The sequence below is a fragment of the Rhinopithecus roxellana genome, chromosome 15 (assembly GCF_007565055.1).
Source record: "Rhinopithecus roxellana isolate Shanxi Qingling chromosome 15, ASM756505v1, whole genome shotgun sequence".
Taxonomy (NCBI): domain Eukaryota; kingdom Metazoa; phylum Chordata; class Mammalia; order Primates; family Cercopithecidae; genus Rhinopithecus; species Rhinopithecus roxellana.
The window spans coordinates 46,266,764-46,292,781 of NC_044563.1; the positions used below are offsets into that span (position 1 = coordinate 46,266,764).

Consider the following 26,018-nt stretch of genomic DNA (forward strand, 5'->3'; position numbering starts at 1 on the left):
CGTTTAAAAGAGTTAATTCCCCCAGTTGGTGGACAATTGGGTTGTTTCCAGTTTTTAAATATATAAACTGTTGCTGTAAACATTTGTATAAATGTCCTGGTTTAGAAAGGTGTATTCTTTTGTCTTTGGTAGATTCCTAGATGGGAAATTGCTAGGTTATATGGTAAGTTTGTGTTTAACTTTTTCCAGAACTGCCAAATTATTTTTCATAATGGCAATGTCATTTTATATTCCCATTAGCAATGTATGGCGTAGTTTCTCTATATCCTTGCAAACACTTGGTATTGTCTATCTTTCTAATTCTAGATATTCTAGGGGATGAGTAGTGGTATCTTATTGTGGTTTTAATTTATTTATAAGAAATAATTGGTTTTCTCATAGCTTGTGTTACTGCTAGTTCATAACATCCTATCAGTAATTTTATCCTTTATTTTCTTGAGTGTTCTGCTTCATTCCACTTTCGATATTAGGATTTGGGGCTGATTAACACCCTTTACACCAGGGATATTTATCTATGTATCTATCATCTATCTACCTATCTGTCTAGCTAGCTAGCTGGCTAGCTGTCATCTAACTAATCAGCATCTATCTGTGTGTGTGTGTATTTTAGATTTTGAGATTTAAGATACCTTGCTTTTTTGTTGTTGGTTTTCTACATGAACAGCAACTTCAGTGCTTAAATTTTTTTTACATGGTATTTACCTGTCTTAAATAATTTGCCCAAATTTTGAATTTCTATTATATCAAACTTACTTTTTTGAGAATTTTTTTAGGTTAACAAAAGTCTTCTATTAGATATTAATATTTACAAATGTTTAATATATTTAATTGTTTAAGAAGAGCACATATCACAAATTAACAGGTTTGAAGTGAGATGTTGTTTTCACTTTGCTTTCTGATCTGGTGAAGAGACCTAGCAATAATGGAATCCATGGGGCCGGGTGTGGTGGCTCACGCCTGTAATCCCAGCACTTTGGAAGGCCGAAGCAGGTGGATCACGAGGTCAAGAGATCGAGACAATCCTGGCCAACATGGTGAAACCCCGTCTCTATTAAAAATATAAAAATTAGCTGGGCATGGTTGCAGGCACCTGTAGTCTCAGCTACTCAGGAGACTGAGGCAGGAGAATCACTTGAACCCAGGAAGCAGAGGTTGCAGTGAGCCGAAATCATGCCATTGCACTCCAGTCTGGGCCACAGAGCGAGATGCTGTCTCAAAAATAAATAAATAAATAAATAAATAAAGAATGGAAGCCATATATTATGTGAACTCAATGGATTCTTTTTGGAACCCTGTATTCCATTTTGATAATTCATTTCATGACATCACCACTATATATTTCTAAATTGAATTTCAGGGCTTCTCGCAGCTTACATACTATAGGAGTTTCTTCTCTTTAGTTCTGCACTTTAGTTTTAGCTTCTCTTTAAAAAAATGTTTTCAATCTGTATTTTAGATTCAGGTGGTACATATGCAGGTTTGTTACCTGAGTATATTGTGTGATGCTGAGGTGTGAGGTATGATAGATCCCGTCACCCAGGAACTGAGCATAGTACCCAATAGTTAGTTTTCAACCCTTGCCCCACTCCTTACCTCCTCACAGTAGTCTCTAATGTCTATTGTTGCCATCTTTATGCCCATGAGTATCCAATATTCAGCTTCCATGTATAAGTGAGAACATGGGGTATTTGGTTTTCTGCTCCTGTATTAATTTGCTTAGGATAATGGCCTTCAGCTCCATCCATGTTACTGCAAAGGGCATGGTTTCATTCTTTTTCATGGCTGCATAGTATTCCATGGTATATATATACCACATTGTCTTTATCCAGTCCACTATTGATGGGCATCTATGTTGATCCTGTGTCTTTGCTATTTTAAATAGCTCTGCAATGAGCATATGAGTGCAGGTATCTTTTTGGTATAATTATTTTCTTTTGGATATATACTCAGTAATGGGATTGCTAGGTCGAATGGTGGTTCTGTTTTAAGATCTTTGAGAAATCTCCAAACTGCTAAACTAATTTGCACCATAAACAGTGTATAAGCATTCCCTTTTCTCCACAGCCTTGCCAACATCTATTGCTTTTTAATGTTTAAAAAATAGCCATTCTGACTAGTGTGAGATGGCATCCCGTTGTGGTTTTGATTTGCATTTCTCTGATCATTAGTGATATTGAGCATGTTTCATATGTTTGTTGGCCACTTGTATGTCTTCTTTTGAGAAGTGCCTGTTCATGTCTTTTGTCTGTTTCTTAATGGGATTATTGGTTTTTTGTTTGTTGAATTAAGTTCCTTACAGATTCAGGATATTAAACCTTTGTTGGATGCATAGTTTGCGAATATTTTCTCCCATTCTGTAGGTTGTCTGTTTACTCTGTTGGTAGTTTCTTTTGCTGTGCAGAAGCTCTTTAGTTTAATTAGGTCCCTCTTGTCTATTTTTGCTTTTGTTGCAATTACTTTTGAGGACTTAGTCATAAATTCTTAACGCAAGACTAATGTTTAAAATGGTGTTTCCTTGGTTTTCTTTTAGGATTTTTATTTAATTTGAGGTGTTACATTTAAATCTTTAATTCATCTTTAGTTAATTTTTGTATGTGGTGAAAGGTAGGGGTCTATGTTCATTCTTCTGCATATAGCTAGCCAGCTATGCCAGCACTATTTATGGAATAGGAAGCCCTTTCTCCATTGCTTGTTTTTGCTGACTTTGTCAAAGATCAGATGGCTGTAGGTGTGTGGCTTTATTTCTGAGTTCTCTATTCTGTTCCAGTAGTCTATGTGTCTGTTCTTATACCATTAACATGCTGTTTTGGTACTGGAGCTTTACGGTATAGTCTGAGGTCGGGTAATGTGATGCCTCTGGCCATTGTTCTTTTTGTTTAGGATTCCATTGGCTGTTCAGACTCTTTTTTGGTTCTATATGAATTTTAGGATAGTTTTTTCTAATTATATGAAAAATGATGTTGGTAGTTTGATGGGCATAGTATTAAATCTGTATATTTCTTTGGGCAGTATGGCCATTTTGACAATATTGATTTTTCCAGTTCATGAGCAGGAATGTTTTTCCATTTATTTGTGCCATCTATAATTTTCTTCAGCAGTGTTTTGTAGTTTTGCTTGAAGAGATCTTTCACCACCTTGGTTAGATGTAGTCCTAGGTATTTTATTTATGTGTGTGTAGTTATTGTAAAGGGGACTGAGTTCTTGATTTGTTTCTCAGCTTGGTTATTATTATTACTATTCTCAGCATGGAAATGCTACTGATTATTGTACGTTGATTTTGTATCCTGAAACTTTTATGAAGTTGTTTATCAGTTCCAGGTGCTTCTTAGTAGAGTCTTTAGAGTTTTCTAGATATGGAATCATATAATCAGTGAAGAGAGATAATGACTTATTTTCCTATTTGGGTGCCTTTTATTTCTTCCTCTTGCCTGATTGCTCTGGCTAGGACTTTCTCAAACTTACTTTTCAAGAGACAAATATCACAGAAATTTAATGATCTAATGACATATTTTTTTCCATCTCTATATTTAGATAACTAGAAGAGAGAATGAACTTTGTAGTGAGGCTTTGATAGAAGTTAGTCTAAAGAAAAATTCTGTAGGCTCTACTGTGAGATGTGAGGCATTTTGCTGTTACTGTCATTCTGATTACCTGGTGAATATAGGTGGGCTTAAAATATTTGTCCAATTCATTACATCTGCTGCCACATCTGTGCTTTGATTCCCTTAGGCTTTTGGATTTTAAGAAAATGATCTTAATAAGTAAATTAGTTATATAAAAACTGATACAAACCTCTGTTAATCTGAAGAAACACTTTACAGTCAAAAGGCTTTGTGATATATTTATAAAATTAAATTAATTTGTAAACACTAGAAGAATACATGCAAAATAATAATTGACTTTGTAAAGAAAAAGTTTGTTTGATATAATGCCTTTATGATAGTCTTGGGTATGTCCAAGGAAAATTATAAATTATGAAGAAACCACAATATAATCCATTTAAAAGTAATTTTAATCAATTCTAGTGGCTTTTAAAGTTAGTTGCAGGGTCCTAGAGTCAGTGGGTGAGCATTAACAGAGGAGGGAGGGTACTAAACCATTGAGGTGCTTAGGCTTTCCATCCAAATTTCAAATGAAGTAGATTACGTAATGAGATTTTATGTAACTGTAATAGTAAACACAGAATGAGTAGACTTCTTCTTTTTTTATAATTAAATAACTTTATTTATGATAATTCAGATTTTATAAATGCCAACTACATAGCAAAGTCCCATAAATTCTAACTGAGACACAACCACCAATCAAGGCCCTTTGAAAAATCAAAGATAGGCCGGGCGTGGTGGCTCAAGCCTGTAATCCCAGCACTTTGGGAGGCTGAGATGGGCGGATCATGAGGTCAGGAGATTGAGAACATCCTGGCTAACACGGTGAAACCCCGTCTCTACTAAAAAATACAAAAAACTAGCTGGGCGAGGTGGCGGGTGCCTGTAGTCCCAGCTACTCGGGAGGCTGAGGCAGGAGAATGGCATAAACCCGGGAGGCGGAGCTTGCAGTGAGCCGAGATAGCGCCACTGCACTCCAGCCTGGGCGACAGAGCAAGACTCTGTCTCAAAAAAAAAAAAAAAAAAAAAAAAAAAAATCAAAGATAATAAAGTGTCAGGGGAGAAAAGTTTTGTTCTCCCAACAGAGAATTTAATCAATGAACTTACTTCCCTGATCCTTTAAAGTTCACAATGGGAAAACTTTTCTTTTAAGGGTACCCTGAATCGATGAACAATCAACTCATTTAGAAAAGTAAACCCCATAGTTAAGAAAAATATATCAAATGCCTTTCACACCCATAAGGTAAAAAAACTGTGACACCAGAATGAAAAACTTCTCAGTCTCTGTACCAAACCAGGTGTTAGTCCACCCATGAGCAAGCTCACCTGAATAACAGCATCTATATACTATGATGTAGCTGAGAACTATATGCTGATATCCTTTTATTGCCTGTGGCTCAGACTGAAGCCAATACTATAAATACCACAGTGAATTCCAATGGTGAAGAGCAGCAGTGTAGATGCTGGAAGTCTACAAGTCAGGTTGTAGTTCAGTAAGACAAGTCATGAATTTACAGAAATTAAGAAATTTTTAACTCAAAAATAATTCTGGTGGCTGGTTTAAAATCTGTCACTGTCCAGGGATGGTAACAGAAGACAGGTGCAGAGAGAGACAGATTCTGCCACATGCACCCTCAACAGTGAAACCATTCTCTGGATGTTTGGAAATGCTTAACAGATTTGGAATGAACAGATTTTCACAGAACACGGGACTCCTGGTACGTTAGGCAGTAGTCCTTAAACTTTTGCCTATACATTGTGGAGCATTTACAAATGGAATTCTCTGGACAGTGAGCCCTCAATGCCTTTTTATATGTGGCTTTTTGAATAGATCACATTAGAAACTGACCAGTCCCTTTCTTCAGTTACCAGTGTCAATGCTGGTGTGATGATGAGTAGTGGGGGCACTGAGAGACACTGGCGATTCGTTTATTTTATCCTAGTGGAACTGAGATTTCATTTCTTTTCAGTTAGAAATATTAATCCAAGGGAAGAATTTTTAAAAAATGGAAACAATGACTGGTGCCTTAAATACGAGACTGTCATTCTTGATGTTTTTCCAGCAATACAATTAACCCCAGTGTACTTGTAATTTAAAAGAAAAAAAAGACAGTTTTACAGTGATCTCTATTTCAGACAACCTCAAGCGTGCTGAAGTTGGTCCAACAGCATCTCAAAGAATCTATGGAAAACAGAATTTTCCTTAAATATCAACAGAGTTGAGGACACAGAGCAGAAATCTATAGCACAAATTATCAAGAAAGAACTTGCAATTTCTCATTGTGAGTGTAAAATAAGAGGACAAGAATTATTTTTATTCACAATCCAATCTGGTAGCTAAAAGAAAAGCAGTCTTTGGATATAGAAACCTGGTTTTCTGAAGAGCCCAGCTGTAAGACCTGGCTTGTCATCAGACCTCAACTCTATCATGGAAACACAGAAAACTCTGTTTTTGATTGGTTTGCTTGCCTCCTAGGAGACAAAAGCAACTGAAAACCTTTTTGGTGTTTTTAAATTAAAAACAGAAAAAATGTGTTAGAAAAGACAGCACAGAAAAACTGTGGCTTCAGCTCAACCTGACCATGTCACAGAGTCCATCACTGTCAGCCTTGCATTCATCCTGCTGGTCAGGCTAATTATCAAGACAGTCAACTTCTCCCTTGGACGTTTCCTTATTCCAGACCAGGGCATGAAAGTGGTGGTTGCCAAGAGTCCCTGCAGATTTCCCATCAATGGAACGCATACAGCAGCAACAGGATGGTACAGATCCCAATAACACCCCCTAGGATGAGCAAGTCCCACCGCTTCCTCGGGTTGATCCTCTGGATCAGGCTGTTTACAGCAGGAAAACAATTGGTCAAAGTGTTCATTTTGCTGTGAATTGACTTCAACATTCCTCTCTGTGAAGTCATGTTTTCTTTTGTTGCCATAGCAATGCTTATTGTCTCTTCTATCAGACAATCTGAGTTTCGAAGGTGGTCATGTTCCTTCAAAAATAGCTCAGTTCTTCTGTTGTTTACTCCAGACCCACTTTTATATGATTCAATACCTTTTCGTACTGATCCCGTGAGATTCTCCCTTTCCCGTATTGCCATAAAGTTTGCTTTGGTTTTATGGAATTCATGTGTATAATCCTGCAATATGTCTCTAAGACGCTATAATGTATGCATCAGGGCCTCATTCAAGGAGGGGACACCTGCACTGTTGGTATATTCTGTCATTTTATCGTTTACCCCGTAAGCCTTGCCAAAAGTTGTTCAATCTCAATTGCTGTTGTCTCAAACATTCTGTCTTGGCTTGATCCATTTAAAAGGGGTGTTGTATCAGAACTATACCTGTTGCGTCTTCCATCTCGGGTACTGCTATGACTGTAACTTGCACATAGTTTGCTGAAGGAAACTAGTTTCAGGTCAAGTTCATTTTCCAGTTGTCCAGCCTGTTTCCTGAGATCTTCCCAGTAATTGCTGGTTCCTGCCGCCATCTTTGTTGTCCACCGTCAGCCAGGATCGATTAGACTTCTTGTATTTGATTTCTAGAACATTGTATTAGATAACCATATAATGCCAATTTCAACAATATCTCAATGTAAATCTCATCTTTATGTTGTGTAGGTGGAGGGAAAGCTTCCCTTCCACCCTCTGTAAAGTTTTACTGAAATGACTGACAATAGATTAATAAAAAAAGGCTTACAAATTTATTTATGTATATATGAACACGAGAATCCCCACAGATGTAAAATTCAAAGAGGGGCCAGATGGTTGAGGCTCAAATACCTTCTTCCCAGGGCAGAAGAGAAATGGGAGGTATAGACAATTGTGATGAAATAGTGAATAACTTTCAGGGGAAATAAATAAACCAAAAGGACACTTGCCTGGAGCAAAGTTCTTCTCATCTCTGAGGGAGGTGGCAGAAAAATGAGGGGCCTGTGAACAAAGGTTGTCTTATTATGCAGATAGAGTTCCCTAGATAATCTCTTGGAGTTACTCCATGGAACAGATGAAAAGTTTCTCTGGGTGTGGCGGTGACTGTTAGTCTCTTCTCCAGTGGTTAATTTTTTTCTGGTTATTCAGTAAGACAATTGCTTATCTTTTGGAAAGAAGTTTCTTTAGTCAGATAAAATTCCAGAGAGAGTCCCTCCTTGTACTTGTAGGTGGGTGGGAAAAAACAAGAGATGCTTAGAAAATTAGGCAGCTTCTAAGGCCTTCTGATTTCTTTTAATTAGGAGTGGTCAGTGTGCCAATGCACTGTATGTTGGGGTATCATTCTCTGCACCTCAACAATGTGAAGGTCAAAGTTTTATAAAGTTATTGCATTGAGGTTACATGAGCTTTATAAAGAATTCTACTCCCTGGAACATTTTGTATAAGATAGGGGATCTCAGTTGTCTGAAGGTGTAGTAAAAGTTTTTTGTGAAACCATCTGTGCATGGTGTTTTTTTCTGTAGGTCAATTTTATGACTTCTGATTCAATGTCTTAAATGGTTATAGATCTATTTAAGTAGTATATTTAGTTTTAGTCAGTTTAAGTAAATTATGTAATTGCCTGATGGGTTCTTCTTGTCCACTGCGCAGACAAACCCAATGCACTTGAGACAGTGTTATTGTAGTAGAGTTTAATTATCATGAGGCAGCCAAGTGGGAGGACAGGAGTTATTACTCAACTCCATCTCCCCAAAGGCTTAGAGGTTAGGTTTTTCAAGGATACTTTGGTGGGCAGAGGGCTAGGGAATGGGTGCAGCAGACTGGTTAAAAGTTAAATCATATGTGTGTGGAAAAATGATCCTTGTGCACTGTCAGCCTCTGGGTGGGAGCCATGGGACTGGTTGAGTCATGATTCACAGGTCCAGGTGAAGTCAGTTGGTTGTCAGCATGCAAAAGTCTGAAAAAAACATCTCAAAAACCAGCCTTAGGTTCTAAACAATGATGTTACCTATAGGAACAATTGGGGAAGTTGCAAATCTTGTGACCTCTGGTGCAGTAAATGATCATAGAAAGGCAAACTGTGTCTACATCTTAGCAGAATTCAGCTCCCGCCAGTCCTAATCTCGTGGGCTTTCGTTAGTTTTACAAAGGAAGTTTTGGTCCTTGAGCAAGGAGAGGGTTGGTTTTAGGGAGGGACTGTTGTCTTCCTTCCTTCAAAGCCACGCTATGAACTAAATTCTGCCCATAGTTAGCTTAGCCTATACTTAAGAATGAGTGAGGACAGCCAGCTTGTGAGGTTAGAATCAAATGGAGTCAGCTATGCTAGACTTCTTCCACTGTCATAATCTTTGCAAAGGCAATTTCAATTATATTTTTTCCAGAAACTTGCCCAGTCTGTCTGTTTTCAAATTTCTTGGCTTAAGTTAGTTCATAATATTCTCTTATGGCTTTTAAATCTCTACTTGTAATTGTTTATTTTTCATATTTAATATTATTTTATTTTCTCTAATATTTTTTATGTTCAATAGTATCAGAATTTTGATGACAACTATTGTTTTCAAAGTCCCTTTTTTTGTTAATTTGCTTTATACTATTCTTTGATTTCTATTTTGTTAAATATGATTCCCATTATTATTTTTTTCTTCTACTTTCTTTTATTTTACTCTATTGTGCTTTTAAAAACTTCTTGAGTTGAGATCTTGGATAGAAGTTTTTAGTATTTTTTCTTCTCAAATATATACTTTTTGGCTATAACTTTTCCTGGTAAGTACTACTTTATCTGCAAGCCACGTATTTTTGTATGTCATGCTGTTACTTTCTAAATATTGTATATATCCATATAAAATGGAAACAAACTATGAATATTTAGCAGTATAATTTTTATTAATTTTTTTTAGCAAGTAGAAGATGCTGAATGTAACACAATTTTTATGTAGAAATTAAATGTAATTCTTAAATTGATTTTCTTTCTACTTTTGTTCTCCAATTTTATTGCTTTATATTCTGTACACTTATTCTTGGTGTTTAGTATTTGTTGAGAGATGAGTGTTATCTGTTATACAGATAATTTTATACATGTATAATGTGTACATGAAAGGACTATTGATTATAAACATTGCATTTTATATTCCACTCCTTTGTATATAATTTCTTCCACACATCATTTAGTCACTTTCAGTAAGAGTCTATTAATATCAGTTTTTCATCTGCAAATGTAGTTATTTTATTCTTCAATGTGGTTTAGCTGGAACTCCTTCAAGTCCTTACTCAAAAGTTACCTTCTTAGTAAGTCTTAATTTTTAACTTATTTAAAATTACAACCTCTTGTAGCCTCAACTCCAACTGCTAGCAGCTCTTCACCCTCCTTACTGTACTCAACTTCAAAAAATAGCACTTATTGCCAGGTATGGTGGCTTGTGCCTATAATCCCAGCACTTGGGGAGGCTGAGGAGGGTGAATCACTTGAGGTAAGCAGTTCGACAGCAGCCTGGCCAACATGGTGAAACCCCATTTCTACCAAAAATACAAAAAGATTAGCCAGGCATGATGTTTTGTACCTCCAAAAAAAAAAAAAAAAAAAAAAGCACTTATTATAGTCCAACATGATAATTTAAAAACTATTTTTATGTCTATTATTTATGTATTTACATATGATATAAGCTTAATGAAGTTAGGAATTTTTCTCCCCTTTTTCATTAATGTGTCACAACATCTAAAACAGTGTTTGGCACATAAAAGGTACCTAATAAGTATTTACTGAATGAAAGAAAAAAGTGAATTTAAAATTCACATTTGTTTAATATTTGTTCTTTGGAGATATTATTCTATTCCTATCACCAGTATATAGGCTCCACTAAGGCAAGAATTTTTGTCTGTTTTGTTCACTGCTATATCCTCAGGAACTAAAACAGTGCCTGGCATTCAATAAATATTTGTGAATAAATTAAATTATAATTAGGGCATTCTCCATGTAATTGTTTTTCTGTTGCATTCAATGTATCATTTCTCTGAGGTTGCTTTTAGTATTTTATTTTTGTCTTTAATTATCTGGAGTTTCTCAATGATGTATCCAGTGTGGATTTCTTTTTAATTTTTTGTGTGAGATTTGTTTCTTGAATTTGATCATGTTTTTAATCATTTTGGGCAAATTCTTAGCTATTTTCTCTTCAATATTTTCTCTTTCCTATTCGATCTTGGAATGCCTATTTAAATAGACAGATGACTGTTTCTTATTCTATCCTCCTTAATATTCATTCTCTCATTATATTTTCCATTTCTTTACTGCATTGGATTTTGGGTAGTTTTCTTAAGTCCATCTTCCCATGTAGTAATTTTTTCTTCAGCGATATCTAATTTACTAATTAATCTATATGTTGAGGTTTAAAAATGTTAATGCCTTTTTAGAAGTTCTCTTCGTTTTATTTAAGTCACTAGTTTTCATTGGAAGGTCTTTCAGTATAACTCTATTTCTTTTATTGTTTAAATAATATCAAGAATAATATCAGATTGTTTTATTTTTTTAAACTTTTTTTTGGGAGGGTGCTGTTTTAACCATTTGTTGCATCTACTGATACTCCCTTTTGGTAAGTAAAAAGTCCTCAGATGATTTGTAAACTTTGTGAGTTAATTTTCAGCAGAAGTCTGGTTTTCCGTAACAGCCATATGTGTTATAGAAATATACCTAGAAATGAATTTTGCATTTATTTCTTTTGGGTATTCCAGGAGTTCCACTGTTCTGAGGCCAGTTTTTTGTTAATATTTTGGTTTGAGGTTCTTGTAGCACCATTCATGGTTGGTGTGAGATTGGAATTTTGACTTCTCACAGAAGGCTTCTCCTTTCTACTAACAGCACTCAGCAGAGAAGATGAACATTCTTGCCTTGGGCTAGATGCTGGAGACTTTTTTTTTTTTTTCTTTGAAGTCCCATTTCATGAATAGGAACCTTTCAGGTTCCAGTGAAAGGAGTTTTATTTTCAGATCCTGCCTTAGTTCCTGCTTACCATTAAAATTGTGATCTCAAGGCCTTAGAGGTATATGTATTTGGACCTGATACTCCCTTTTACCACTGAATTCTTAGCTTCTTGGCTTATTGTTGTGACTTGAGTTACCTCAATTTTTCTTTTGCCTGAGGATTTCTACTTTTTTCTTTTTAGTTTTGATATGTACTTAGTATTTGTGGGCTATTTTTTATCCAGCATTCTGTTTATATTTGTAGTGGGATAAGATCTTCAGCTACTTAGTGTGGCACATTGTTACTCTGGAAGCCTTGACTAGGAATACTCTTATTATTGAAACAACAATTCAGAAAATAATTAAATTTATATGTGAACTTTATATTATTTGCTTGCAGCATCAGTACCATTTCAGCTAAACAACATCATCTTTGTTGTGGAATTAATGTTATTAATTTGAATGTCAATGTTTTTGTAGTTTTAAAATATATTTAATTTGTGAATTTATATTAATTTAATAGTTATAAAGAAACTATATGCACAATAGTTTAGATCTAATTTCATTAGTATGTATTTATGTGGCATTAAAATATGAGTATTTAAAGCAACATTGGACAATTATAATTATTTTTACATTAAAAACTCAAGTCTGAGAAAAACTGGGCTAATCATGACTAGAAAAACATATTTTGAAAGTGATGGCTCCTACTTTGAACTCAGTTTTTTTTCTTGATGTTCACTGCTGATTGTATATTCATATTTGGTCATCTTTTGGGGCAGCATAATGGCTTAACCATTATGCTTCTCATATTTCTACACCTAATACAAATTGACCTTTGAGGTATGTATACTATCTATTCAGTATATAGAGATGATGTTATCTATCTCAAAAATACTTCATAGGAATGGGCACTAATATATCGGAATCATTTTGGAAAGATTTTTCAAAACATGTATCTGGTTTACTTCACTTCCTCCTTTACCTCCTATTTTGATAATGCTGTCAGGATTTTATCCTGAAATTAACAAGAAGTTACTGAAGATTTTGAGCAATATTGTGCCACTTCTATTTCCGTATTTTCTGTCTAGACTGTTAGACACAATTGTTTCTGAAGTCTTTCTCAAGATCTAGGTGGCTTAACCTGTTCCTTCTTTCCTTTAGAAATATGGCATTCAGTAACTAATGTTCATCATGCCAGAGGCCATGGCCTGAAATATGACAGGGAGTAGGGTCTAGAAAAAGTATTCTTGTAATTACAGTGAAGATGAACTGTTCTTGAACTTGAGAATTATCCAGAGAAAGCCTCATATAGTGCGGAATAGCAGGGATAGGATATGCCTTACCCAAACCAGCCAGTTGCCACTTTTGTTAGGGCAGATGTTTCCGCTTTTGAAGCAAGATATTTCCCTGATTGCTTTGTGGGACTCCCAACAGGGGGTGCCTCCTTTACTCAGCCTGCCGCTCTCAACTCCTTGTGGGAACTGGCGTGCATGAGCGCTTGAATCTGCCAGCCACTTCAGCACCAGCGGCACCAGTGGCTCCAGGGGATCAAACTCCACTCATTTGGACCAGCTGCATTCCACCCCTCGCAGGCGGGACTGCACAAGTGAGTGGGTGCAGGAACCAGAGTGAACTCCTTTGGGCGCTGGCAGCGCAAACTCCATGCAGGCCCCGTGGCAGCATCCAGGTGGGGTGCCTGTACTCCCGAAGCCCCAGGGGATGTGATACAGTGCTCTTTTAGCTCTGCCATCCACTGTGGCTTAGGTGTAAACAGCTCAGTGGACCCTCCTTCCTTTTGTGCGAAGCGGCTGTCCTCTGCCAGTGAGGGCAAAGGGCCAGTATGACATCCTTTTGTATCATACTTGTGGCTCCAGAGCTCTTGTCTGGCATCCAGGAGAAGTGAGGCCACATGAATAAATTGATTAGATCTTGTGCAAGAGAATTGGCAACAAATCCATAGAGTAATGTGAAAGCAAGTTTACTAAGAAAGTAAGGGAATAAAAGAATGGCTACTACATAGGCAGAGCAGTGGCATGGGCTGCTCAGCTGCTTATACTTATTGTTAATTTTTGATTGTATGCTAGACAAGGGATGGATTATTCATGAGTTTTCCAGGAAAGGGGTGGCCAATTCCCAGAACTGAGGGTTCCTCCCCTTTTTAGACCATATAGAGTAACTTTCTGATGTTGCCATGGCATTTGTAAACGGTCATGGCTCTGGCAGGAGTGTCTTTTAACATGCTAATGAATTATAATTAGTGTATAATGAGCGGTGAATAAGAATCAGAGGTCACTTTCATCACCATCTTGATTTTGGTGGGTTTTGATCAACTTCTTTATTGCAACTTGTTTTATCAGCAAGGTCTTTGTAACCTGTATCTTGTGCTGACCTATCTCATCCTGGTAGAATGCCTAACCTCTGGGGAATGCAGCCCAGTAGGTCTCAGTCTTATTTTACCTAGCCCCTGTACAAGATAGAGTTGCTCTGGCTCAAATGCCTCTGACATTTTTATATTTTTGAATGGAAGTGCTTTTTTTTCATACTTGTACAATTTACAGTTGTATTGGGAAATATTTAGACATTATCAAAAAGTATAAAGAAGAGAATCGACTGGCAAGATGGCTGAATAGGAACAGCTCAGGTCTGCAGCTCGCAGCGAGATTGATGCAGAAGGCAGGTGATTTCTGCATTTCCAGCTGAGGTACCCAGTTCATCTCATTGGGACTGGTTTGACAGTGGGTACAGTCCAAGGAGGGAGAGCCAAAGCAGGGTGGAACATCATCCCACCTGGGAAGCACAAGGGGTCAGGGAGTACCCTCCTCTAGCCAAGGGAAGCCATTAGGGACTGTACCATGCATGCCAGCCCAGGTCCTGTGCTTTTCCCATGGTCTTCACAACCCGCAGAACAGGAGATTCACTCCAGTGCCCAAACCACCAGGACTCTGGATTTCTGGCACAAAACTGGGTGGCTGTTTGGGCAGTCTCTGAGCTGGCCACAGGAATTTTTTTTCATACTCCCGTGGTGCTCAGAACGCCATCCAGACAGAACCGTTCACTCCCCTAGAAAGGGGGCTGAAGCCAGGGAGCCAAGTGGTCTGGTTTGGCGGGTCCCACCCCCATGGTGCCCAGCAAGCTAAGATCCACTGGCTTGAAATTCTTGCTGCTAGCACAGCAGTCTGAGCTCAACCCGGAACACTCGAGCTTGGTGGGAGGAGGGGCATCCACCATTGCTGAGGGTAGAATGGCGGTTTTACCCTCACAGTGTAAACAAAGCCACTGGGAAGTTCAAACTGGGTGGAGCCCACCACAGCTCAGCAAGGCCACTGTAGCCAGACTGCCTCTCCAGATTCCCTCCTCTCTGGGCAGGGCATCTCTGAAAAACAGACAGCACCCCAGTCAGGGACTTATAGATAAGACCCCCACCTCCCTGGGACAGAGCACCTGGGGTAAGGGGCAGTTGGGGGCACAGCTTTAGCACATTCAAACCACCCTGCCTGGCAGCTCTGAAGAGAGCAGTGGCTCTCCAAGCACAGCGTTTGAGCTCTGATAAGGGACAGACTGCCTCCTCAAGTGAGTCCCTGACCCCTGTGTATCCTGACTGGGAGACACTTCCCAGTAGGGGCTGACAGGCACCTCATACAGCAGAGCTCAGGCTGGCATCTGGCAGGTGCCCCTCTGGGACAAAACTTCTAGAAGAAGGAGCAGGCAGCAATCTTTGCTGTTCTGCAGCCTCCACCAGTGATACCCAGGCAAACAGGGTCTGGAGTAGACCTCCAGGAAACTCCAGCAGACTTAGAGCAGAGGGACCTGTCAGAAGGAAAACTAACAAACAGAAAGGAATAGCATTAACATAAACAAAAAGGACGTCCACTCAGAGACCCCAGTCGAAGGTCACCAACTTCAAAGACCAAAGGTAGATAAATCCATGAAGATGGGGAGAAACCAGTGCAAAAAGACTGAAAATTCCAAAAACCAGAATGCCTCTTCTCCTCCAAAGGATCACAACTCCTTGCCAGCAAGGGAACAAAACTGGACACAGAATGAGTTTAATGACTTGACAGAAGTAGGTTTCAGAAGGTGGGTAATAACAAACTCTTCCAAGCTAAAGGAGCATGTTCTAACCCAATGCAAGGAAGCTGAGAACCTTGAAAAAGGGTTAGATGAATTGCTAACTAGAATAACCAGTTTAGAGAAGAACATAAATGGAGCTGAAAAACACATCAGGAGAGCTTTATGAGGTACACACAAGTATCAATACCCAAACTGATCAAGTGGAAGAAAGGATATCAGTGACTGAAGATCAACTCAATGAAATAAAATGTGAAGACAAGGTTAGAGAAAAAAAGAGTAAAAAGAAATGAGCAAAACTTCCAAGAAATCTAGGGCTATGTTAAGAGACCAAATCTACATTTGATTGGTGTACCAGAAAGTGACAAGGAGAATGGAACCAAGTTGGAAAATACTCTTCAGGATATTATCCAGGAGAATTTCCCCAACCTAGCAAGGCAGGCCAACATTCAAATTCAGGAAATACAGAGAACACCACAAAGATACACCTTGAGAAGAGCAACCCCAAGACACATAATTGTCAGATTCACATTGAAATGAAGGAAAAAATGTTAAGAGTAGCCAGAGAGAAAGGTCGGGTTACCCAAAAAGGGAAGCCCATAGACTAACAATGGATCTCTCGGCAGAAACCCTGCAATCCAGAAGAGAGTGGAGGCAGATATTCAACACTCAAATAATTTTCAACCCAGAATTTCATATCCAGCCAAACTAAGCTTCATAAATGAAGGAGAAATAAAATCCTTTATAGACAAGCAAATGCTGAGAGATTTTGTCACCACCAGGCCTGCCTTACAAGAGATCCTGAAGGAAGCACTAAACATGGAAAGGATCAACCGGTACCAGCCACTGCAAAAACATGCCAAATTGTAAAGACCATCGATGCTATGAATAAACTGCAACAACTAATGGGCAAAATAACCAGCTGGCATCATAATGGCAGGATCAAATTCACACATAACAATATTAATCTTAAATATAAATGGACTAAATGCCTCAATTGAAAGACAAACTGGCAAATTGGATAAAGAGTCAAGACTCATTCATGTGCTGTATTCAGGAAACCCATCCGACATGGAAAGACACACATAGGCTCAAAACAAAGGAATGCAGAAACGTTTACCAAGCAAATGGAAAAAAAAAAAAAAAGCTGGGGTTAGAATACTAGTCTCTGATAAAACAGACTTAAACCAACAAAGATCAAAAGAGACAAAGAAGGTCATTACATAATGGTAAAGGGATCAATTCAACAAGAAGAGCTAACTATCCTAAATATATATGCACCCAACACAGGAGCACCCAGATTCATAAAACAGGTTCTTAGAGACCTACAAAGAGACTTAGACTCCCACACAATAATAGTGGGAGACTTTAACACCCCACTGTCAATATCAGACAGACCAACAAGACATAAAATTTACAAGGATATTCAGGACTTGAACTCAGCTCAGGACCAAGCAGACCTAATCGACATCTACAGAAGTCTCCACCCCAAATCAACAGAATATACATTCTTCTCAGCACCACATTGCACTTATTCTAAAATTGACCACACAATTGGAAGTAAAACACTCCTCAGCAAATGCAAAAGAATGGAAATCATAACGAACAGTCTCTCAGACCACAGTGCAATCAAATTAGAACTCAGGTTTAAGAAACTCACTCAAAACCACACTACTACATGGAAACTGAGCAACCTGCTCCTGAATGACTACTGGGTAAATAATGAAATGAAGGCAGAAATAAAGATGGTCTTTGAAAGCGATGAGAACAAAGACACAACATACCAGAATCTCTGGGACACATTTAAAGCAGTGTGTAGAGGGAAATTTATAGCACTAAATGCCCACAAGAGAAAGCAGGAGAGATCTAAAATCAACACCCTAACCTCATGTTTAAAAGAACTAGAGAAGCAGGAGCAAAGAAATTCAAAAGCTAGCAGAAGCCAGGAAATAACTAAGATCTGAGCGGAACTGCAGGAGATAAGAGAAACAAAAAAAATCCTTCAAAAAATCAATGAATCTAGGAGCTGGTTTTTTGAAAAGTTCAACAAAATAGATAGACTGCTACTCAGACTAATAAAGAAGAAAAGAGAGAAGAATCAAATAGATGAAATAAAAAATGGTAAAGGGGATATCGCCATTGATCCCACAGAAATACAAACTGCCATCAGAGAATACTATAAATACCTCTATGCAAGTAAACTAGAAAATCTAGAAGAAATGGGTAAGTTCCTGGACACATACATGCTCCCAAAACTAAACTCAGAAGAAGTTGAATCCCTAAATAGACCAATACAAGTTCTGAAATTGAGGTAGCAATTAATAGCCTACCAGCGAAAAGAAGTTCAGGACCACATGGATTTACAGCTGTATTCTACCAGAGGTACAAAGTGGAGCTGGTACCATTCCTTCTGAAACTATCCCAAACAATAGAAAAAGAGGGAATCCTCCCTAACTCATCTCACGAGGCCAGTATCATCCTAATACCCAAACTTAGCAGAGACAACAAAAATAGAAACCTCAGGCCAATATCCCTGATGAACATTGATGTGAAAATCCTCGATAAAATACTGGCAAACTGAATCCAGCAGCACAACGAAAATCTTATCCACCATGATCAAGTTGGCTTCATCCCAGGGATGCAAGGCTGGTTCAACATATGCAAATCAATACATGTAATCCATCACATAAACAGAACCAATGGCAAAAATCACATGATTATCTTAGTAGATGCAGAAAAGGCCTTCAACAAAATTCAGTAGCCCTTCATGCTAAAAACTGTCGATAAACTAGGTATCGATGGAACATACCTCAAAATAATAAGAGCTATTTATGACAAACCCACAGCCAATATCATACTGAATGGGCAAAAGCTGGAAGCATTCCCTTTGAAAACCAGCAGAACACAAGGATGCCCTCTCTCACCACTCGTATTCAACATAGTATTGGAAGTTCTGGTCAGGACAATCAGGCAAGAGAAATAAATAAAGGGCATTCAATTAGGAAAAGAGGAAGTCAAATTGTCTCTTTGCAGATGACATTATTGTATATTTAGAAAACCCATTGGCTCAGTCCAAAGTCTCCTTAAGCTGATAACCAACTTCAGCAAAGTCTCAGGATACAAAATCAATGTGCAAAAATCACAGGCATTCCTATACACCAATAACAGACAGAGAGCCAAATCATGAGTGAACTCCAATTCACAATTGACCCAAAGAGAATAAAATACCTAGGAATCCAACTTACAAGAGATGTGAAGGACCTCTTCAAGGAGAACTACAAACCACTGCTCAAGGAAATAAGAGAGGACTCAAACAAATGGAAAAATATTCCATGCTCATGGATTGGAAGGATCAATATTGTGAAAATGGCCATACTGCCCAAAGTAATTTATAGATTCAGTGCTATCCCTATCAAGCTACCGTTGACTTTTTCCCCAGAACTGGAAAAAACTACTTTAAATTTCATATGGAAGAAAAAAAGAGCCCACAAAGCCAAGACAATCCTAAGCAAAAAGAACAAAGCTGGTGGCATCACGCTACCGGACTTCAAGCTTTATTGCAAGGCTACAGTAACCAAAACAGCATAATACTGGTACCAAAACAGATATATAGACCAATGGAACAGAACAGAGTCCTCAGAAATAACACCACACATCTACAACCATCTGATTTTTGACAAAGCTGACAAAAGCAAGCAATGGGGAAAGGATTCCCTATTTAATAAGTGGTGTTGGGAAAACTGGCTAGCCATATGCAGAAAGCTGAAACTGGATCCCTTCCTTATACCTTATACAAAAATTAACTCAAGATGGATTAAAGACTTAAATGTAAGACCTAAAACCATAAAAACACTAGAAGAAAACCTAAGCAATACCATTCATGACATAGGCATGGGCAATGACTTCAAGACTGAAACATCAAAAGCAGTGGCAACAAAAGCCACAATTGACAAATGGGATCTAATTATACTAAAGAGTTTCTGTACAGCAAAAGAAACTAATTCATCAGACTGAACAGGCAACATACAGAATGGGAGAAAATTTTTGCAATCTATCCATCTGACAAAGGGCTGATATCCAGAATCTACAAAGAACTTAAATTTACAAGCAAAAAACAACCCCATAAAAAAGTGGATGAAGGATATGAACAGATACTTCTTCAAAAAAGACATTTATGCAGACAACAAACATATGAAAAAAATCTCATCATCACTAGTCATTAGAGAAATGCAAATCAAAACCACAATGAGATGCCATCTCATGCCAGTTAGAATGGTGATCATTAAAAAAGTCAGGAAACAATAGATGCTGGTGAGGATGTGGAGAAATAGAAACACTTTTACATTGTTGGTGGGAGTGTAAATTAGTTCAACCATTGTGGAAGACAGTGTGGCGATTCCTTAAGGATCTAGAACTAGAAATACCATTTGACCCAACATTCCCATTAATGGGTATATAAATCATTCTACTATAAAGACACATGCACACATATGTTTATTGTGGCACTGTTCACACTAGCAAAGACTTGGAACCAACCCAAATGTCCATTAATTATAGACTGGATAAGGAAAATATGGCACATATACACTGTGGAATACTATGCAGCCATAAAAAAGGATGAGTTAATATCCTTTGCAGGGACATGGATGAAGCTAGAAACCATCATTCTTAGCAAACTAACACAGGAACAGAAAACCAAACACTGCATGTTCTCACTCCTAAGTCGGAGTTGAACAATGAGAACACATTGGCACAGGGAGGGGAACATCACACACCAGAGCCTGTCGGGGGGTTGGGGGCCTAGGTATGGGATAGCATTAGGAGAAATGTGTAATGTAGATGACCAGTTGATGGGTGCAGCAAACCCCCATGGCACATGTATACCTATGTAACAAAACTGCATATTCTACACATGTATCCCAGAACTTAAATTATAATTGAAAAAAAGAGAATCAATTTTGTATAGCTACACCTAGCAATAGTATTACCTAGAAATAGTAACATTTTGGTGTATATTCTTCCAAAATCATTTAAATCCACACATATATAAACACATATGACCACATATAACTTATCTGATTGATATAATTGACTATTTTCATTTGTTTTTAAATAAATGCCCTTGGACTGGGACTGACTTTTACTTTTTGAAACATTAGTTCAGTGTTGCAAGTATTTACTTTGGCATTTTTGCCTATGAAATGTCATGTCAAATGATTATGCTATGACATAGGAAAAGAGAATGAAGAATCATAGAATTGCAGAAGTTAAGATCTAAAAGAGACCTTTGAGAATATTAAAACCTCCTTTAAAACCCGGAGCCAACAAGTCAGGATTCTTTCTATTGTTCATATTGTCACATATTATGCAAACTTTAAAAGGAAAAAATGCTGATATTGAAGATATGGTATTTATTAATACTTTAAAAGATGAAGCCTTACTCCTAAATTTACTTCATAAACAAAATGTATTTTGTCCTATTTTATCAAAGGATCTTCCATAATTCCCAGACTAATCAAATGCATAGGTACTTGTTTGCCAGTCAGTTTGTAGACACATTTTTTTGTCGGTCTTTGGGGGAGTTCTCCAACATAATATATTTCCAAGAGATTGCTTAACAATGAAGGTGGTGCCCCATTTCTTTCGGTGTAATTTCTACTTAGGTTGAATTCACAAGTAAATTTAGAATTGTAACTAAAATCCCATTGAAGTTACCTAAAATTAGGAGGAAAGAAAAGAAAAATAAATGAGAACAAAGGACCAGCAGGGCAAAAAGTGCTACTGTTTTGTAAAGAATTCATTTCTCTTTCTCTGTGGGCATACAAATGTGGGTGGTTTTCTCAGTTCTGGAGTTGTTGTAAATAAATTAGCTGTAAACCAGTCACAGATTTTTTTCCCTCTTAGTCTTCTAAATTACTTAAGGTGTCAAGCTGAGAAGTCTGTGGGGCTTTCAGCAATAGCACACTGTTTCATATTATGACTTTTTAAAAGCAGAGACAGAAGCAACCCAAATAATTCCATTTGCATTTGAATTAAATTCCTTGGGCATTTCCTCGATTTTGTTAGCAATTCAACAGGAAGCCTAGTATTAGAAGATAGGGAATAATTACAAGAGAAAGGGAGGGAGAGGAGTAAAGAGGCACTGAATTCATGATGCAGAATTTGAAGTGTTTTTTTTTTTATAATTAGAAGGTGGTGTATCAAATTTTAATCCTTAGAAGTAATTTTCTATGACTTCAAATCTGTGTTTTTTTGCGCTCTATGAATTGTTCCATAAACAATCAGCAAAAGTCAAATCAGTAGTAATTTTGTAAGCCATCTCAAAGGGTTTGGAGACATTTTCTAAGTCATTTATTGGCCCAACTTCCATATAGGGCCCATTAGTATATAATATAATAATATTATATATAAATAATGTATTAATAATATATTATTATGCACATAAATTTGTATTGCAATGGGAGGAGTTTTCTTATCCTGCTCGCAGGGCGTGCAACAGGAATGTGGCTCACTTCTTTGATGCCTGGCTGCTCAGACTCCTAGGGGGAGCGTGAAGATGGGCAGGTCATGGGGAGTTTTTGGGCTCTGACCCCACAGCAGAGTCTAGGATTGAGTGTTTATAGCTCCCAAACTCCCAGTGGGTGTGTGTTACAGTGTGTTAGTCTTGCTGTTTTGCTGTCTGTAGGCAGCTTGTGTTAATCAGCCCAATTAGAGCCTCTGCTTTATCACAAGTAGAGAGGGTATCCTGAATTTTTGCCCTGGTGTACCAGAAAAATTGAATCACATGTGGGCTTGGAGGATAGCTGCAAGGTTTTATTGATTGGAGGTAGCTCTCAATGAGGTGAATGGGGAGGCCAGAGGGGGATGGAAGGGGATGGTGGTGTTTCCCTGGAGTTGGGCTGCCCAGCGGCAGGAATCTCGTCTGACCACCCCGACCAAATTCCACATGGTCCCACCATTGATGGCCTGTCAGCATCTGCTGGTGTCTGTCAGTGTGCTCTTCTGATCCTCTGCTCCTCTCAGTGTCCAGCTGCTTGTATGTCTGTGCCTGCTAGGGTCTTGGGGTTTTTATGGAAACAGGATCGGGGGGCGTGGTGGGCCAGAGTGGTCTTGGAAAATGCAACATACGGGTACAAAAACAAGAGTGGCTGTCCTCACTTATGTCCATGGGCACAGGCCCAAGGGTGGATCCCTCACCAGGGACCCCGGCCTTCTCTACCCAGCATTTTCCTTCCTGCACTCCCTTACCCTGCTTAGCCCCTTTATCAGCAGATTGTATCTAAAGCAGTATTGGAGTCAGGGAATGGGTTGTAGCAGTTTGAAAGGTGGGCCCATGGTCAGGGACTTCTCAACTCAGCAGGAAATAGCAGAAGATAAGACAGCAGATGTTTTGGCACTTGCAGACTAGGAAGTTGTGACCTCTAGGATTGAGTATTCATTGCTTAAGGTGTGCTTGAAGCCCCAGCTGAAATGGCCTCCTGGTTCTATTTTAGGTGCCTTGACTAAACCATTTCCATTTTCCTTCATCAGCTTCAACCTATGTTTCTTGCCTTAGCTCTTGTAACCCCTGTACTACAGACACATCAAACTCTTTAAATTTTTTTTTTAATTTAATGTTTTTGTGGGTACGTAGTAGGTATATATATTTATGGGTTAAACTCTTTTCTAATGATGATTTTTTGAACCATTGTTGAGATATAATTCACATAACAGAGTTACCCTTTTAAAGTGTACAATTTGGTGGTTTTTTAAATATGTTCACAGAGTTGTGCAGCTATCATCAGTAACTAGCTCCAGAATATTTTCGTAATCCCAAAAAGAAAGCTCATGCCCATTAGCAATAACTCTAATTCTTCCTCTCCCTAGTACCTGGAAACTATGATTATACTTTCTGTCATAGGGGAGGAAATGTTTCCTCAACTCTGCTAGAGTTCCTGGCTAGGTTTGAAATAAAACAGACAAAGGCAGATTAATGGGAAAAAGCATAACAATTCATTTAATCAAAGTTTTATGCAGCCCAGGAAACTTCAGAAATAGATCCAAAGACTCAAGGGACAGCTGTCCATTTTTATACTTAGAGTAAATGGAGCGACAGCTGTTTTGTGTGTCAGATGAGTGAACAGTCTAAGGCACTGCATTCAGAAATGTGATAGGATAAAAAAAGGGAATGATCTAATGGTAATAGACTGAGTGGAGAAAACTAGCAAGGTCTACCTATTTAGATGCCTCTTGATCCATGTGTGGCATTCCTTCCTTTCAGATATAGGGCAGGATGTCTTCTGGAATGAAGGTCTTAATGCTCTACTTTCAGACAAGGTGGATCTGAGAATGTCTTTTTTTAAAAAAATGTGATTTAATTTTAAGTTCTGGGATACATGTGCAGGGCGTGCAGGTTTGTCACATAGGTAAATATGTGCCATGGTGGTTTGCTGCACCTATCAACCCATCACCTAGGTATTAAGCCTCACATGCATTAGCTATTTATCCTGATGTTCCTCCTTCCCCTGTCCCTTTCAACATGCCCCAGTGCATTGTTTCCCTCCCTGTGTCCATGTGTTCTCATTGTTCAGCTCCCACTTATGAGTGAGAACATGCAGTATTTGGTTTTCTCTCCCTATGTTAGTTTGCTGTGGATAATGGCTTCCAGCTCCATCCCTGTCCCTGTAAAGGACATGATCTTGTTCCTTTTTATGGCTGCATAGTATTCCATGGTGTATATGTACCACATTTTCTTTATCCAGTCTGTCGCTGATGGACATTTGGGTGGATTCCATGTCTTTGCTGTTGTGAAAAGTGCTGCAATGAACATATGGATGCATGTGTCTTTCTAATATAGTTATTTATATTCCTTTGGGCATGTACCCAGTAATGCAATTGCTGGGTCAAATGGTATTTCTGGTTCTAGGTCTTTGAGGAATCACCACACTGTCTTCCACAATGGTTGAACTAATTTACATTCCCATCAACAGTGTAAAAGTGTTCTTATTTCTCCACAGCCTTGCCAGCATCTGTTGTTTCTTGACTTTTTAGTAATTGGCAGATCAGAGAATGTCTTTATGGCCAGCTCTTACATAGAAAGGTTAGAGTAATGTTTCAGGTTTTGTGACTGGCTTTGGGGGATAGGGTTCTAGTTCTAGTTTCTATGACCTACCTTAGAGGAGGAAAGGAGGAGAAAGAAGGGAAGGAGAAGAAGGTCAGAAAGAATCTACTTCTGGTGTCCTGCCAAAGTGCTTCAATTTAAAGGATGCAACATGCCAAGGTACTGTACTTTGGGGGTATTGTTTTCTAAGTCCTGACATTGTCTCTATGGATTTGCCTATTTTAAACGTTTTTTTGTTTTTTTGAGACAGGGTCACACTCTGTTGCCAGGCTGGATTTCAATGGTGTGGTCTCGGCTCACTGCACCCTCTGCCTCCCAGGCTCAAATAACCCTCTGCCTCCCAAGTAGCTGGACTACAGGTGTGTGCCACCTTGCCAGTCTAATTTTTATATTTTTTAGTAGAGATGGGGTTTCACCATATTGCCCAGTTTGGTCTCTAACTCCTGAGATCAAGCCATCTGCCTGCCTTGGCCTCCCAAAGTGCTGGGATTACAGGCATGAGCCACCACACTTGGACTATTTTAAACATTTTATATAAATGGAATCCTACATTATTATGTGACCTTTCATGACTAGCTTCTTTCACTTAGCATAATGTTTTCAAGCTTCATCCATGTAGCATGTATCAGTACTTAATTCTTTTTTATGACTGAATAATATTATGTTATATGAATATATCATATTTTATTCATTCATGAGTTGATTGATGGATATTTGGGTTATTCCCATATTTTGGCTATTTTGAATAATGCTGCTATGAGCATTTGTGTACAGGTTTTTGTGTGGGGATCTGTTTCCATTTTTCTTGGGCATATATCTCGGAGTAGAATTGCTGGTTTATATGGTAACTCTGTTTAATTTTTTGAGAACTGCCAAACTGTTTTTCAGTGTGGTTTCACTAATTTGCAATCCCATCAGCAGTACATGATAATTCTACTTCCTCCACATTTAAACTTTTTAATTATGGAATTTAAAAATTATATCTTTTCATTCATTCAGTTTATACAACAGAAATTATTAAGAGCAAACTGCTATGCACTGGTATTATTTTTATATATATATTTATTTATTTATTTTGACCCCATCCAATGACCTATCAAACTGGTATTCTTTATGGAAGTAAATATTATATGGTACTAGCAATACTGTAATATTTATAATACCTACAATGTTTGAAATTATTATTTTCTTTTTTCTCTCCAAAGTCAGCTAAATACTCCACAGCACCACAATGCAAAACAAATAAAATTCCTCACCATGATCTACAAATCTCCCTGTATTTTCCTTTCCTCTTCCTGTAATACTTTGCTATGAGTCATAACCTTTTTCTAACCTGTACTCAAAAGCAAGTAAAACCTAATCATCAAAGAAATA

The 26,018-nt window shown here is 38.0% G+C and overlaps 1 protein-coding gene and 1 pseudogene across 2 annotated transcripts in view; one reads left to right on the forward strand and one right to left on the reverse strand.

Moving 5' to 3' along the window:
• DLG2 (discs large MAGUK scaffold protein 2) overlaps nt 1-26,018 on the forward strand; it is a 2,272,173-nt gene that overhangs the window by 75,510 nt on the left and 2,170,645 nt on the right. The window lies entirely within an intron of this gene.
• Nucleotides 6,332-7,083, reverse strand: LOC104660700 (annotated as a pseudogene).